The sequence below is a fragment of the Dermacentor andersoni genome, unplaced genomic scaffold (assembly GCF_023375885.2).
Source record: "Dermacentor andersoni unplaced genomic scaffold, qqDerAnde1_hic_scaffold ctg00000042.1, whole genome shotgun sequence".
Classification (NCBI taxonomy): Eukaryota; Metazoa; Arthropoda; class Arachnida; order Ixodida; family Ixodidae; genus Dermacentor; species Dermacentor andersoni.
Genome location: NW_027314756.1, coordinates 1,874,205 through 1,886,396, shown reverse-complemented (window position 1 = coordinate 1,886,396; position 12,192 = coordinate 1,874,205).

Genomic DNA, 12,192 nt, shown 5'->3' with positions numbered 1-12,192 from the left:
ACGTCAAAGCCACTACGGCACCACGGCGGGTCCAAAGAAAGCTTAAGCCGCAGTGACCTTCCGCGGTCGTATTATAAATCTGTCACCCCAAACGAAACTATGCATGAAGCTTCATTAACGTGACCTGCCAGCTCCTACTAGTAAAACTACAATTCCTAAAGGACACTGTGTTATGTTCACGGATGCGACAACTTCTGGCTGGGCAGGAGGAGTCGCCATCGTGAGCCCATCTCGCTCCGCAATTCGACCTGCTTTCAGCTGCAAGACAAAAAGGCTCGACCCGTCGACACTTCGCTAGTTGAATTTGAAGCGATATATACAATGTACATGATATATACAGTAGAAGATAAGCAGAATAATGTCATCGGCAATTTGGATTATACAGTAAAAGAAGCAGAATTTTATACTGACCTGTACAGTACCCAGAGCAGCCACGCAACCTTCACAGGAAGTAGTGACGAACAGGATACAGAGGATCCTTCTCCAACTAGCGATGAAGTTAGAAGGGCCTTTCATTATATGTCCCAGGGAAAAGCGACTGGAGAAGATCGAGTAACAGTCGACTTAATCAAAGATGGAGGAGATATGCTTGAAAAGCTTGCGGCCCCTTTACACGCAATGCATCATGCCTTCAGATGTACCGGAGAGCTGGAAGAATGCCAACATTATATTAATCCATAAAAAGGGAGCCGTTAAATGATTGACGAACTATGGGCCCATCAGCTTGCTTTCAGTATTGTATAAAATATTCACATATATAATTTCCAACAGAATCAGGGCAACATTTGACTTCATTCAAACAAGGGAACAGGCTGGCTTCAGGAAGGGATATTCTGCAAGTGCTCATGTCCGTGTCATCAATCAGGTACTTGAGAAATCTGCGATGTACAATCAACCTATCCATATGACATTCATAGATTATGAAAAGGCATTTGATTCAGTATACATAACAGCAGTCATAGATATTGCGTAATCAAGGAGTACAGAAGGCATATGTAGCTATATTGGAAAATATATACTAGGGTTCCACAGCTTCCTTGCTTCTCCACGAGTAAAAAATGACCAATCAAGAAAGGGGTTGGGCAAGAAGACACAATTTCTATAATGCTATTCACTGCATGCTTAGAAGTATTTAAGCTATTAGGCTGGGAAGGCTTAGGAGTGAGGATCAAGGGCAAATGTCTCAGCAACCTTCGGTTTGCTTATGACATTGTCCTGTTCAGAAACACCGTAGATGGACTGCAACAAATGATTGAGGAGCTTAACCGAGAAAGTGGAAGAGTAGGGTAGAATATTAATACGCAGAAGACAAAGGTAATGTTCAATAGCCTGGCAAGGGAACAAGAATTCATGATCACCAGTCAGCCTCTATAGAGCCTGTGCAGGAGTACGTTTATCTAGTTCAGTTACTCACAGGGGCACCCTGATCAGGAGAAAGAAATTTACAGAATAAAAATGGATTGGATTGCATACGGCAGACATTGCCACATCCTGACTGGAAGCTTACCACTGTTGTTGAAATGAAAAGTGTACAATCATTGCATTATTGCGGTGCTAACATATGGGGTAGAAACTTGGAGGTTAAAAAAGAAGCTCGAGAACAAGCTAAGGACAGCGCAAAGCGTGATGGAAAGAAAAATGTTAGGCGTAACGTTGAAAGACAGGAAGAGAGCGGTGTGGATCAGAGAGAAAACGGGGATAGCCCATATTCTAATTGACATTAAGAGAAAAAAATGGAGCTGGGCAGGTAATGTAATGCGTAGGGCAGATAAGCGATGGACCATTAGGGTTACAGAATGGGTGTGAAGGGAAGCGAATCGCAATCGAGACCGGCAGAAAATTGGGTGGGGTGATGAAGTTAGGAAATTTGCAGGAGCAAGTTGGAATCAGTTAGCGCAAGACAGGGATAATTGGAGATTGCTGGGAGAAGCCTTCGTCCTACTGTGGACACGAAAATGGGAGCCTGCTGCTGCTGATGATGACGACGATTAGACGATGCCATAAACGATGCCATAAACGATGCCATAAAGTTGTTATGCCTTACTCCTTACTGCGCATCGCGAACGTTCAAATTCTCATTCTCTCACATGGTACAGTGAAGCACCTGAAGCAAGTGACAAGGACGCTGCATATATGCTAATAAATCAACAGGCTATACACAGTTCTTCACAATTTGGTACTAATGTACAGTAGGTACAGGCACGGAGTCGCTTAACCAAATGGCAGACCGATTGGCTCGACCGCCTCCCTCATCTGAGACACCAGTGTCACTTCCGCCGGATCCCCATGCTCTCCATGAAGCCCTAAAGAGTAACCTCCGACGGGACACACGCGCCCTAATTCCCCATGCAGTGTGTCCACTTCCTTCCACATAACTTCACCCGGGCACACGAAGTATCTCGTCGGAGGCTTTGGGCTGGAGCAGGCTTGGTACCACACACCACCCGTCACCTGTGCCTGGCGATCGACCGAGGAACGTGTTTCAAGTGGCCGTCTTCTGCGGCAATGGCTGAAGCTCGGCATTCGCTCTGGAACGGAACTCGAGCCATCAGGCTGAAAATGCTGGCAAAGGCACAATTAAATAAAGCATAACGTGCCGGAAACTGCAATCGCTGGGAGACGGACAAGTTTTCAGAGAGATAGAGAGAAAAAAGTTATGTAGGTCCAGGGCACATGTTGGAATCTAGGTGAAGCGAAGCTTTCGGGAGACGATTGATCAAATGCTATAAATTTGCCCATTTCGCCTTTGGCGTAATGGAAACTGCCGTGCTGTCGCGGGACCAAATCCTGGCCGCAGCGGCTGCATTTCTGTGGGGGCGAAATGTAAAAACACCCACGTACCGTGCATTGGGTGAACGTTAAAGGGGCCCTGAAATAGTTTTTGAACATAGTAAGAAAACGTTGTCGATCTGTCGTAGAGGCTGTTGTGAACATGGGGGCCAAATATTACTGCACTGCATGCAGTAGGGAATTCACAATCTCGCGTCAAACACAACAAAAAATCGCTTGCTCTCGCTTCCGCATTAACGTCATGCAGCGTCATCAAAAGCGGCTGGCTCAGTAACGCTATTTGGCTGTTTTCGTGATCGCGAGAGCATTCTCAGTATTACATAATTGCTGATTTTGACTTCGATAAATCAAAAGTACACACACACACACACACACACACACACACACACACACACACACACACACACACACACACACACACACACACACACACACACACACACACACACACACACACACACACACACACACACACACACACACACACACACACACACACACACACACACACACACACACACACACACACACACACACACACACACACACACACACACACACACACACACACACACACACACACACACACACACACACACACACACACACACACACACACACACACACACACACACACACACACACACATATATATATATATATATATTGCAATGGGGGTGTTCGCCTAGCAGAAGGGTAACTAGATATAGGTTGTAGCACTAGGCGTAAACAGGTCGGCGCTATATCGTAACGGGGAAGCAAGCACTTCTCGTCGTCTTCTCTTGCACCAGCACACCAGCACCATGCCCACTGCCCAGTGCCTTCAGTACAATCACTCCCCACCGAAAGAGTAGCCATCCTGGCGACTTAAGGACAGGAGAACACAGGGGGGTCATGGCACTGCTTGAGCCGGGAGACGTGGACAATTTCCTGGCCCCGACGACGCTGGTCGGAAGGCGTTTCCAGTGGCTCGATGAGGTAGTTGACCGCGGATGTTTGTTTCAGTACCCGATAAGGACCGTGGTACTTGGAGAGCAGCTTGGAGGAAAGGCCTGGAGGAGTAGAGGGCACCCACAACCAGACCAGCGAGCCAGGCGCAAAGCACGGAGCCGTAGTGAATGAATCGTGGCGAAGCTTTTGGCGCCACTGGTCCTGGGATGTGAACGAACGAGCGAGCTGGCGACATTCTTCGGCGTAAGCAGCCGCTCTAGAAACAGTCGTACACTCCGAAGCATCTGGCCGGTAAGGTAGAATCGTGTCCATAGTGCATGAAGGCTCGTGTCCGTAAAGGAGAAAGAAAGGGGAGAACCCAGTGGTGCTTTGCGTGGCGGTATTGTAAGCGTAGGTGACGAAAGGTAGAATGCGATCCCAATTCGAGTGGTCAGATGAAGCATACATGGCCATCATGTCACCAAGGGTGCGGTTGAAACGTTCGGTCATCCCATTAGTTTGAGGATGATATGCTGTGGTAGTGCGGTGAATGATGCGACACTCCTTTAGCAATGCTGAAAGGACGTCAGAGAGGAAAACGCGACCGCGGTCGCTCAGTAATTCTCGAGGTGCTCCATGGCGTAAAATCAGACTTTGAAGGATAAAACTGGCGACGTCTTTTGCTGTGGCAGATGCTAGGGCTGAAGTTTCAGCGTACCGCGTGAGGTGGTCGATAGCAACAATAACCCAGCGGTTGCCGCTTGGAGTGTTGGGAAGCGGACCGTATAGGTCAATGCCGACGCGGTCGAACGCGCGCGCGGGGCATGGTAAAGGTTGCAAGGGGCCGGTGGCATGTTGAGGTGGCGTCTTGCGTCGTTGGCATATGTGGCATGACCGGACATACTGGCGAACGAAGCGGTACATACCGCGCCAGTAGTACCGAAGCTGCAGGCGAGAGTATGTCTTTAATACACCAGCGTGGCCGCATTGTGGGTCGTCGTGGAACGTGGCGCAGATGTCGGAGCGGAGGTGTCGGGGTATAACAAGCAACCACTTACGGCCGCTGGAATTGTAGTTGCGGCGGTACAGCAGGTTATCCCGAATGATGAAGTGCGTGGCTTGGCGACGAAGCGTCCGAGAGATCGGTGCTGGCGACTGGCTGGACAGGAAGTCAATAAGCGAAGAGATCCACGGGTCCTTGCGCTGCTCTGATGGCATGTCGGAAATGTTGAGGGCGAAGGCACCGCAGGTAGAAATAGACGAGTGGACAGGGCCAGAGGGCAGGGGTGACCGGGATAGAGCGTCTGCGTCTGAATGCTTTCGGCCTGAGCGATAAACAACGCGGATGTCGTATTCTTGTAGGCGCAATGCCCAACGGGCAAGCCGACCAGTTGGATCTTTTAGTGAAGATAACCAGCATAGGGCATGATGGTCGGTCACGATGTCAAATGGACGCCCGTACACATAAGGACGAAATTTGCCGATAGCCCAAATGATGGCCAGACATTCCTTCTCAGTAACTGAGTAGTTCGCCTCGGCTTTGGTAAGGGTGCGGCTGGCATACGCGACGACGTACTCTTCGAAGCCATCCTTGCGTTGTGCAAGAACAGCGCCGAGCCCGACACCACTAGCGTCCGTATGGATCTCAGTTGGAGCAGAGGGATCGAAGTGTCGCAGTACTGGAGGCGAGGTGAGAACGCGTCGTAGTTCTTGGAATGCGTCGTCGCACGCCGAGGACCAGGCTGATAGGTCAGAACGGCCGGTGAGAAGCTGCGTCAAGGGGGCAATGACAGAGGCAAAGTTACGGACAAAGCGTCGGAAATAGGAGCACAGGCCGATGAAGCTGCGAAGCTCTTTCATGGTGGTTGGTTTAGGGAACTCGGATACGGCGCTAAGTTTTGTGGGGTCCGGAAGGATACCGTCTTTTGAAACTACATGGCCGAGAATAGTAAGTGTACGAGCGCCGAAGTGGCATTTCTTCAAATTTAGTTGCAGTCCTGCAGTGGAGAGGCACGCAAGTACCTGCTCGAGGCGGTTGAGGTGCGACCCAAAGTCGGTGGAAAAAACCACAATATCATCTAAATAACAGAGGCACGTTTTCCACTTCAGCCCTCGAAGAATGGTGTCCATCATTCGCTCGAAAGTGGCAGGCGCGTTGCAGAGGCCGAACGGCATGACAGTGAATTCATATAGCCCATCAGGCGTTACGAAGGCTGTCTTTTGACGATCGGCCTCTGCCATTGGCACTTGCCAGTACCCGGAGCGCAAATCGAGCGACGAAAAGAATTCCGCTCCCTGCAGACAGTCCAAAGCATCGTCGATGCGCGGCAGAGGATAGACATCTTTGCGCGTTATTCGGTTAAGGCGGCGATAGTCGACGCAGAACCGAATGGAGCCATCTTTTTTTTTAACGAGGACAACCGGAGATGCCCAGGGACTGTTAGAGGGCTGGATGATGCCACGCTCCAGCATGTCGTCAACGTGCTGGTCGATGATACGGCGTTCAGCAGCCGACACACGATAGGGACGCTGGCGCAATGGTGTTTGCTGACCGGTGTCGATACGGTGAACGACTGCGGACGCTCGACCCAAGGATGGTTGGTCAATGTCAAATGAGGAACGAAAACGTTGGAGGAGTTTGATGGTTTCTGTTTGCTGCGCAGGTGTGAGTTCTGCGTCGACGGCGCGAGCGAAGACGTCTACAGGGGCATCAGTCGCGGCAGGATTAGTGACGGAACAAATCGGAAGTGATGCCGTGTCGCCAAACATGGTGGCCGGGAGAACGCTATCGAAAGCTTCAGCGGTACCCAGGCACTCGCCGCGGAGTAGGGATGATGGGCAGGCGGACGGATTGCACACGTAAAGGGCAGCAGAACCGTCGCAAAAAGTGACGACAGCAAACGGAACTAGAAAGTTCCGGCGGCGCGCACAAGTGGCCGACGGTGTAAACAGAACAGATGAGTTCGCAGCAGAGTTACATGACACAGGAACGAGAGCGGCGGAGAAAGGTGCGATATCGATGTCAGAGGCGGCAACAACTTTAGGAGAAGAATGGTCGTCATGGTCGCAGCACGGCACGGATAACGTAAGTTCGGCACGAGCGCAGTCGATAAGAGCTTGATTGACAGATAAGAAATTCCATCCAAGAATAACGTCGTGTGAGGAACGAGGTAGGACGACAAATTCTATAACATACATAACGCTTTGAATGACAACCCGGGCTGTGCACGACGCTGAAGGCTGAATGCGATGCGAGGTTGCCGTACGCAGAGAAAGAGAGGTAAGGGGAATGGTCACTTTGTTCAAATTGCGGCAAAGCTTCTCACTAATAATAGAAACGGCGGCTCCGGTGTCGATAAGTGCGTGTACGGTGACGCCGTCTACGGACAGTTCAATTTCGTTCACCGGGTTAGAATGAGGCCTTGAAATGTTCGACGTAAACGCAGTTCTTGCCTCTGGAACTGCGACTGTTAGTTTTCCTCACGGGCCGGGCTGGGTCGGCGAACCATCGGGGAAATGGATCGGCGACGTGGGGAAGGTGACCGGCGTGCATCGAAAGGGAGGCGACTGTAAGATGAGTCCGGAGGAAGGCTAGATGGGTCCTGACGCGGAAGTCGAGCAGGCCTGTAGCTTGAGGCGCCCCCACTGGCAGGTAAACGGGGGCTGCGACGGCGGCAGAATCGTGCTACGTGGCCCGGAAAATGGCAGAAATAGCATATTGGCCGGTTGTCAGATGTACGCCACGGGTTGACGACAGGGGCTCCAGCGGCCGAGTAAGGGACGACCATCGGGCGTGAAGGTGGCGGCGGCACATGGAAGGTGCCAGTGGCCCGGTAGGCATCAGGAGCCGGAGGAGCGTAAGGCCGGGCAACAACGTCAGCGTAAGTGAGCGGTCCAGCTGCAGGCTGCGGAGGAGGGGCAGATGGCAGCGCCGCGGCAACTTGGGTCTGAATGACGTGGCGAAGCGAGGGAGCCAAGGTTGTCGACGGCTCGGGTGTGCTGTTCGCCAGAGAGAGTTGGCGTGCCACTTCCTGACGGATGAACTGCTTTATCTCCGGCATTAAGGCAGAGATATCGGCAGCGTCGCGGCCGAAATCCAACGGAGATAGATCCGTGGTGTCCTGCTGAGCAGCGCGCGTTGATGCACGCTGCTTGCGCAGCTCGTCGTAGTGCTGACAGAGCTGTACGACCTCGGCAATCGTCCGCGGACTCTTCGCGACGAGCATCTGGAAGGCTTGGTCATCGATGCCTTTCATGACGTGCTTAATCTTGTCAGCTTCGTCCATAGATGAGTTGACGCGCTTGCATAGCGAGAGCACGTCTTCAATATAACTAGTGAAGGTCTCTTCCTGGCGTTGAACTCGACCACGCAAGCGCTGCTCAGCGCGAAGCCGGCGAACGGCGGGACGGCCGAAGACCTCCGCCAAAGTTGCCGTGAAAGCCGACCAGGTGGTAAAATCGGCTTCATGATTGCGGAACCATAGGTTTGCCACGTCAGTCAAGTAAAAGATGACATTTGTGAGCTTGGCGCGGTCGTCCCACTTATTATAGGCGCTTACACGGTCATATTCGGCGAGCCAGTCTTCCACGTCGTGGTCATCTGTGCCGCTAAATATAGCCGGATCGCGCTGCCGGATGACGCCAGAACAGACGATGGCGGGGGGCACGGGAGCGGCAGCCTGGGACGGTCCCGGTTCATCCATTGCAACAGCTGGTGGTAGCGTTCGGCTGCGGAGTTCCAGGATGTCGAAGAGAAACCCAGCACCTCCACCAAATGCAATGGGGGTGTTCGCCTAGCAGAAGGGTAACTAGATATAGGTTGTAGCACTAGGCGTAAACAGGTCGGCGCTATATCGTAACGGGGAAGCAAGCACTTCTCGTCGTCTTCTCTTGCACCAGCACACCAGCACCATGCCCACTGCCCAGTGCCTTCAGTACAATATATATATATATATACGATCTCGGAAAGACGGAAATATAACTTACCTTTGCACTGCGTGTGGCCTCTGAAATGGCAGCGGCGTGCTACGTAGATCCTGCGCAAAATGTGGGACAAATTGCATGGGCGTTACAGTTGCTTTTGGGCTTCAATGCAGATAAGAGAGTTTTGTTGGAAGTGTAAGTGGAACAAGAGTGCATTTTTACGGCGAGTTTGAGGGCGCATATCTCCAAACTGGTGTCATCCTGGATATTTATTCCAAGTGGATACGCCTTGCAAATTCAGCGGCTACAATTCATAAAGTGGAATGTGTGCCATAAAGTAATTAATTCAGAAGTTTTAATTAGTTGAATACATACCTGAATTTCGCTGTCGCTCATCGGCCGTGCGACAGGGTCTATCAACTTCGCGGGATAACAGCGCAATAAGGCGCTGCATAGCGAATCGTAGCCAAACGCTGTATGAGAACATCGGCCCATGCTTATACTTTGCATAAACGTTGACCTCCTGTGCAACGCGACGACCCTTCGCGGCATCGTCCGCACGGCGGCGAGACCCAGCACTAGAGACCGTGCCACTCCACCACAGCAAATCGAGACGTGACGTGCGTGTCCTGCAAGGGAGAGCAGTTCAGAGAGCGCGCATTTCTACTGCTGCATGCCAGGTAGTACGTGTTTCTTTAGAGTGGTGAGCGGCGCGTCTTAAAAGCTTCGTTTACATGAACTCGACGCCACGGGTCGAATCAGACGTCCAGCTGATCCAGCTCCGCCTGACCGCGTTGAAATGCACATCGCCAAGCTGATTGGGCGACTGAATACATCTCTTGGAGGCGGGTCAACTGAATTCGCCTCTACGCTCGCTCGGCCTCGCCCGCTCGCGCTTACATAAACCTGATGACAAAGTCTTCGGCCCGTCAACCCGACTCGACTTTGACTTCATCGGGTTCGTGTAAACATAGCTCTAGTGTCATCCAGTTTTATTGCGATAGCAATTACATGGACACTCCAGGCGCCTGTGCTCTACGTGCGAATGAAACCGTGCGAGGGTGAGCCGAAGATGGTGGCTCAATCTTGCGCGTGCAAGGGACGATAGCGAGGAGGAATCGCGCCGTCTTCCGTCGCGCGCAAGATGGCAGAGGGAGGGGGGGGACTTTCCATTCCGGCGGCAACTGCATATGGCGCGGCCGCGAAGGCTTTATATTATTACGATATCATCGAGAGATGCTCCAGAGACGAACCGCCGCGAGAACGACGATGAAGTGGGTCTGTGCCCTTGGCGCGAGCGAGTGTCGGCCTGGCTTCAGTGTAAATAGCCTGTAAATAGCCTCTTTCGTCTATGTCTTTCCACACGTAACAGTCTGGTGGAGGTGTGGGGTACTTCAGAAACCGCCGCCTTTTGTCGTTTCGTCACTCTTCTCAACTCACCACCCATTCTCGCCCACTTCGACCCTGATGCCCCTACAGAATTGCGTACAGATGCCAGCGGTCATGGCGTAGGTGCAGTCTTAGCCCAGCGTCAGCGTGGCCAGGATCGCGTTCTTGCTTATGCGAGCCGCCTCCTAGCACCATCGGAGCGCAACTATTCCATTACGGAACGAGAATGCCTTGCTCTTGTCTGAGCGGTTGCGAAGTTCCGTCCTTACCTTTACGGTCGCCCTTTTTCCGTAGTCACTGACCATCATGCTCTCTGCTGACTCTCATCGCTAAAAGATCCTACAGGCCGGCTTGGTCGATGGGCTTTGAGGCTACAAGAATTTTCATATTTCGTGGTGTACAAGTCTGGCCGCCTGCACCAAGACGCTGACAGCCTGTCGCGTTACCCTGTTGACGACTCTGACTCCTCCAATATTGTCAGTGCTGCATGCGTATTCCCTGTATCACAGCTGCTTCATTTCGCCGACGAGCAACGTCGTGACGCCTACATCAGAGCACTCATCGACCGTTTTGAACACTCTACGGCCGACGCTACTCTACGCCTCTTCGTCCTCCGCGACGGTACTCTTTACCATCGTAACCTTCATCCGGACGGCTCTGAGTTCCTACTTGTAATACCTAAACACCTCCGCTCAACCGTTCTAGAAGAGCTTCACGAAGCACCAGCGGCAGGGCATTTAGTAAAGCAATGAAGGGGGCCAGTTGGTGAACGTTCATGGTTATATTGCGCTTGGTTTTACACTGACGATATTAAGTGAAGGACAGGACGTGGATGTACGTAGCGCAAACTACCAACTGTTTAATACTGTTAGAGAACGCGCTTATATACAAGGAGATATGGCGCGGGGGGGGGGGGGGGGTAGATATAAAAAGATATGACAAGGTGCCGACATGTGATCATAGTTCGGGCCAGGCATACATCGTTCACTTGCACCCGTTCGCCCTGGCAAACTCGACCTCAGCTTCGATAAGCGCGATGGATGGAGTGCTTACGCACATCTCTTTTTGTTTAGCTATCGCAAGCGCCTCCCGTATTTCTCGCTCCGTTCTTGTTTTTCATGTGCCAATGACTGTGGTACTTTCTAGTAGCGGAGAGCATTTGCATTGTTTGCAGTGTGCAGCCAAGTTGCTAGGTGCTGTCAGAAGCTGGCACGTGTATTTGTGCTCCCGTAACCTATCCTTTAGACAACGTCCCGTTTGCCCAATGTATACTTTCCCGCAATCTAGCGGGATTTGGTAAACCACTCAAGTAGCACATTCCACGTACTTTTTTACGTGCTTAGTCTGACAGACCGTAGCACTAGGATTGCCCTCTTTGGATCCTGCGTTCACCCTCTTGCGCAAGTGAACGATGTATGCCTGGCCCGAGCTATGATCACATGTCGGCACCTTGTCATATCTTTTTATATCCCCCCCCCCCCGCGTCATATCTCCTTGTATATAAGCGCGTTCTTTAACAGTATTAAACAGTTGGTAGTTTGCGCTACGTACATCCACGTCTTGTCCTTCACTTAAAATCGTCAGTGTAAAACTAAGCGCAATATAACCATAAACGGCAGGACACCTAGACGTATCTCGAACCTATGACTGTGTACGTTGCCGTTTTTTCTGGCGGGGCCTTGCCTGTTCCGTACGACGTTACGTCGCCGCTTGTGAACTTTGCCAACGACGCAAGAAGTTTTCCCAGCTCCACACCGGTTACCTGCAGCCGCTTGACATCCCTGCCGAGCCCTTCCATCGTGTCGGCTTAGACCTTCTCGGCCCATTTCTGGAATCTACGTCAGGAAACAAGTGGGTTGCAGTCGCGGCTGACTACACGACCCGCTACGCCGTAACCCGCGCTCTTCCGACCAGTTGCGCAACTGATGTTGCGGACTTCCTCCTAAATGATATCATTTTGATGCATGGTGCTCCGCGTCAACTGCTAACAGACCATAGCCGTACGTTTTTGGCCAAAGTCATTCACGACAACATGCGTGGCTGCTCCAGACAGCATAAATTTACCACCTCCTACCACCCTCAAACGAACGGCCTCACTGAGCGTTTGAACCGCACCCTTACATACATGCTATCCAAATACGTTTCAGACGACCACCATGA